Genomic DNA, 6000 nt, shown 5'->3' with positions numbered 1-6000 from the left:
GGCCGGGGCGCGGGGACCCTGGGACCCTGGTGTTGCGTGAGTTCAGGAAAAACAGTGTTGCCTTCCTGAACGCTATTCCACTTACTTCTAGCTCCTACATGTTTCTTCAAGTAAAACACAGTCGGGCCTCATTATTCATGGGCAAATTCACCTACTCACTAGCATTTATCCTAACCCAGCATCAATACTCAGGGCACTTCCACGGTCATTGGTGGACATCACAGCAATGAGAAATGAGTTTCCCAACACAGTGTCTGGGCGGGGGCAGAACAAGCAATGCTCTGCTGTCTCCTTTGTGAGTGTGTGTGTGAACATGTGAATGTGTGAGTGTGTGTGCGTGTGTGTGTTTGTAAGCGTGTTCTCACCGTAACACAAACAACCCCAGCTGGTGTACGATGGCAGCCTCGTGGGACTCCAAGCCCTGTCTGTGCCGGAAGGTTCTACAACAAAAATCACATCCTGCTTACCAGAGGCAAACTGAGCATGAAAGGAAATGAAAGACATGAACTTTAATGCCTCTCATGGGCCTGGAGAACGAGGTCATACATCAAATCACGGCTCTTGGGAATCAGGATGTATTTGAAAACTTCAGGGGCTCTAAGCCCTCATGAACCCAACTGATGGGCAAGCATCCCAGGCCCAGGCTGGAGAGGGGGACGGGGCTGGCCGTGGGCCCTGCTGGGAGCTGGCAGTCACTCCCGGCCCTCCTGCTCCCTCCAGGCCCACTGGACACTGTACCTGGTCCTGGGAGAAGAGCGAGGTCCTCTCAGCCTCCACTGGAGGGACTGCTGGCCGAGCCTGGTCTACACCACAGCACTCCCCCACACAGGAGTGGCTCCCGTGGCCCCAAGGGGCACACGTCCCTTAAAAGGAGCATCCCACACTGACCCTTGTGTGGGGAATCCCAAGTCGGAAGTCATGTCAGAGGCAGGAATCCAGGCTCAGGGACATCTGCCTCGTCCCCAGAGGTCTTTGTTTTCCGAGGCCCTGCATTCTCTGGCTCTGAGGAATTCTGAAGCTATTTTGGACACTGCAGCCCTTCCCAGGGCAGCCAGGACAGGACAGGCAGGCTTGCTCGGGGTGGGAGGAAGCCGTGGTCCACACTGGAGCATAGAAACCAGCCCCGTAAGCCACCCTGCTGGCCTCGCAGGCTATAGGGAGCAAAGGTCGTGTGGAAGCCCAGGAGCCCCTCAGGAAGGAAACCCCATATATTAGGGAACGTGGGGAGTGGGCAGCCACTCCTCCCTGCCCTCAGGCCCATGAGCTGGACTCCCTACTGTCCCCAGGTTCATCCACAGGGAGGCCCCGGCGGGAAGGCAGGGTCAGCGTGCAGGGCGAGGTCGGGGGAACATACTTCCCTGGGTTTCTCCCTGTCAATTGCTGTAGTCATTGAGTCCTCCACTGAGCACCACCACTCCTGTAGGCTCACCCCACTGGACCACTCCTGTAGGCTCACCCTGCTGGAGCTCACTCTCGGACTGTAATAAACAAGTGAGTCCCCCACTGAGCACCACCACTCCTGCAGGCTCACCCCACTGGACCACTCCTGTAGGCTCACCCCACTGGAGCACGCTCTTGAACTCTAATAAACGAGTTACTAGCCCCAGGCACTGTACATCCTGTGTTGAGTTCCACAAACCCTGTCTTTGCCTTTGTAAATCATCTCCTTTTTAAATTCTTCACAGAGTATCAATTCTGACTACACCCTCTGCTTCTTTGTATGTCGGGTTTTTGAAATTTTTTCCAAACACACCCTCCAAAAGAGCCACTTACAATTTTTTTTTTTGAGACTGAGTCTTACTCTGTCACCCAGGCTGTAGTGCAGTGGTGTGATCTTGGCCCACTGCAAGCTCTACCTCCCGGGTTCAAGTAATCCTCCTACATCAGTCTCCCGAGTAGCTGGGACTACAGGGACTGGCGAATACGCCTGGCTAATTTTTGTATTGTTAGTAGAGACAGGGTTTCACCTTGTTAGCCAGGATGATCTCGACCTCCTAACCTGGTGATTTGCCCACCTCGGCCGCCCAAAGTGCTGGGGTTACAGACATGAGCCACCACGCCTAGCCACATTTTCTAATTAGAATTTACAGTTTTGTTTCTGACATTTAAATCCTTAATCCACTGGAAGTTACTTTCATCTTTTTCCATATGGATAACTATTTTTTTCTAGCTCTACTGATTGAGAGGTTTCTCCTATTTCCATTAACCTGCAAAGCCATTGGTTCCACCCACACATAAGTTTGTTCCTGGGTTCTCTGTCCAATCCTGGTGCCCATCTGTTTATCCATACAAAAATCTCACATCACTTCCACTGCTATAATTTCATAACAATCCCAACATGTGGTGGAAAAATTTCCCTCCCTTTTCAGAAGTGTCCTGGCTACTCCTGGTCTTTTAGTCTTCCATGTACATTTTAGAATAATCACATCTAGTCTCATGGAACACCTTTTTAGGATTTTGGTTGAAAATGTGTTGCATCTATGCATATGCACAGATTTTGGGATAACTGTAAACTTTATAACACGTGTTGTACTCATATCCATGAATATGGTATGCCTCTCCATTTATGTCTTTTAAAAATGTTTCTTTTTTTTTTTTTTGAGACAGAGTTTCAGTTTCACTGTTTTCACTGTAGAGGTCCTACACATCTTTTTGCTAGATTTATTCTGAATTACTTGATGGTCTGTGATAATACTATAAATCTGTTTTCTCTTTATTTCTTTTTTGTTTTTTTGAGGGAAGGTAGTGTACAGAAATCTAGCTGCCTTTTATATATTAATCTTCTAGTTAGTGACTTCATTAAGCTTTCCTAGTTTTTATAATAATACATCTGTAGCTTCTTTTGTGTATTAATGGAAACAATCGTTGCACCTGAAAATAACAACAGTTTTATTTCCTCTTTTTCAATCCTTGATGGTGTCACACCAATTATCAGACAAGTTTGTGTGTTCTGGGTTAGACGTTTTAAGGTGGTGGGTTCAAATGTATTAAAGAAAAAGTTTTCTAGCAATTAAAGCAGCAGAAAACAGAGGGAACTGCCTCCATCAACTGTATTTTCCTCATGAAGGAAGCACAGTAAAGTTTAGAGTATCACATTTCTTGGGTAGCAGGAAGAAGACAAGTGCACAGGTGAGAGGGGTCCAGATGATAGTGAAGTGCCTTCCCACTTTGGTATTTTGAGATCCCAGTTTACTTCCTGCCCCCGAGGGCCTTGGCAGTGGTTCTCAAGGTCCGATAACCTCCAGAAACTGGAGGTGTTGGGGGCAGCCCACCTTACCATGTGGCTTGCAGCTGCTGACTGCCCAACGGGTAGGGTGGGACAGAGGTTCTCTCTGGCTCCACTATCCTGAGCCTCCTGGCCCAGCTCCAGGCTCACTTGCTGGGACCATGTGGTGTTTATGCCTCCCTCCTGCCCTGCACCCTCAGCCTGGAGGCTGGGCTCCCACAGGGCCCCACTGCAAGGGGTGACGTGTGGCCCACATTTGCCTTGAGGGGGAAGTTTCTTGAGCCCCGGGAGAGGACTCCAGGTCTCCTGGTAGGTGTGAGGAGAGACTGAGTGGGGGAGAGGCTTGGTCTGTTGAAAGGCAGGGCTGACTCACCTTGTTTCCAGGGAGAGTCCATGCACATTTTTCTAGTGTAACTATATCCCTCCTGCCTAGTACTTTATCGTAGCCCTTGTCATTCTCGTTGGAATTGTACATGTCTCCCTCTGGTTAGACTCCACATTCCTGGACATGGGGGTTTGTTTTCTCTTGTTCTACTTTCTAACATGGTGGTATAAATATGGTAGGAATCAATTTGTTAAAGAATGGCTGAAATTCTGAAAACAATTCTTAAATTGCATCTCTGTTCCTCATTGTGAGAGAAGAGAAGGATAAAAGAGCACCAGAGAGAAGGGAATTGACTGGGAGGCAACGAGAGGGAGGAAGAGGGGGGATGAGATGCGGGGAAAGGGGTGACAAGAGGCGGGAAGAGGGGCAACAAGAGCGGGGAAGGTGCGACAAGAACGGGGGAGAGGGGTGATGAGAGGGAGGGAGGGGGTGACGAGAGGCGGGAGAGGGGTGACGAGAGGGGGAAGAGGGGTGACGAGAGCGGGGAGAGGGGTGACGAGAGCAGGGAGAGGGGTGACGAGAGGGAGGGAGAGAGGTGACAAGAGGGGGAAGGTCAAGCCTCTCCCCCACCCAGTCCCTCCTCACACCTGCCAGGAGACCTGGAGTCCTTTCCCGGGGCTCAGGAAACTTCCCCCTCAAGGCAAATGTGTGTTTCATGGCACTCACACCAGGAGCAAATGTTTTGTTTTCTTTGCCTCCTTCCAATTTTTCGACACAAACACTTTGCTATCGTATTAGCCCTAGCCTGACTTCGTTGTGTATTCCTTTTCATTTAACATACAAAATATTTTCCAAATAGCCTCATAGATTAATTTCAGTAATTTTTGGCATTTCATGATATTCCATTTACTGATGTACCTTAATTCACCCAAGGAATTTCTAGTAGTTGATCACCTGAGTTTCTCATGTTCTATGTAGAAATAATGTCACTCTGGGCCTGGGTGTGGTGGCTCACACCTGTAATCCCAGCACTTTGGGAGGCTGAGGCAGGCAGATCACCAGAGGTTGGGAGTTCGAGACCAACCTGGCCAACATGGTGAAAATCTGTCTCTACTAAAAATTCAAAACTTGGCTGGGCATGGTGGTGGGCACCTGTAGTCCCAGCTACTCAGGAGGCTGAGGCAGGAGATTTGCTTGAACCTGGGAGATGGAGGTTGCAGTGAGCCAAGATAGCGCCACTGCACTCCAGCCTGGGCAACAGAGCAAGACTCTGTCTAAAAAAAAAAAAAAAAAAAGAAAAGAAAAGGAAAAGAAAGAATATCACTCTGAACCTATCTTTGTGTTACGTTTCAGGAGTCTTCTGAGCCAGTTCTTTACGATTCAGCTCCAGGAATGAGATTATAGGGTCAGCAAATCTGAACATTTTTATGACTACCAACAGATATTGCCTATTTGTCCTCCCCTGACCCCCAAAACAGAGCAACGTTACACAGCCCGCAGGATAGACTCTTGCGTCTCCGGATGTTGGGAGAAAGGCTGTGTCTTGAAAAGTGTGTTTCAGTCTGTAGCTAACATGAGAAAAACAGAACACACACACGCAGGCCTGCCTGTACTTGCACACACACGTGCAGGTGCACACACAGGCATACATGTGTACACACACTCAGGCCCACGGAGGCACACACACTTGTGTACCCCTGTGCAATGCACACAGTGCTCTCACACAGGCCCTTTGACCGCAGGGTGTGACCCCACACTTTGCAGAGCCAGGCAGCTCCTGTGTTGTGCCCCACAAGGGCTCCCAGTGGGAATGTTGGGCGAGACCACCGGGAGGCCACAGATGCCCACTGAGCAGGAGCAGTGGTTCGTCTGCAGATGATGATACATTCAGGGCCACGAAGGGGATGGGTGAGGCCACTATGCCCACCGCCCACCGTAGGAGGCTCAGGGGCCACTGACCAGAGGGGAGAGGCAACTCCACTCATCTATGAGCCCGGGGGCATGTTATCCTCCCCACTGCCGCCTGCGTCCACCCGAGCTCCCCTCCACTGCCAGTGCCCCCATGGGCAGAGGGCGCCCTCCCCACCCCCGTCGCTGCCTGGCCATGCTGGGGAGATGCCCACTTTCTCCAGGAGCTTCGCTACAAGCGACAGGCCTGACACCAGGTTTCTCCAGGAACTGCTTGCCTCTGGTCCTGCTCAGCACTCACCTCACCGCAACCACAACAGGTAACAAAATCCTCCCCTGGTTCCGGTGGGAGCCCGAGTGCTTCTGTTCACCAGCACTAGGGCCTGGCCCACATCCCCGACAGCAAGGTGGGGGGACACAGAGGCACTCCGCCTGCAGGCCGCCCCCCAGGCCTTCCAAACTCTGCCAGTGCCCCCCGAGTGGGCCCGCTGGGCCCCCCTCCACGCATTCCACAGCCCACAGCACGTGCCTTCCGGCTGGC

Source organism: Macaca mulatta, chromosome 3 (genome assembly GCF_049350105.2).
Source record: "Macaca mulatta isolate MMU2019108-1 chromosome 3, T2T-MMU8v2.0, whole genome shotgun sequence".
NCBI lineage: Eukaryota > Metazoa > Chordata > Mammalia > Primates > Cercopithecidae > Macaca > Macaca mulatta.
This window is presented reverse-complemented; position numbering follows the sequence as displayed.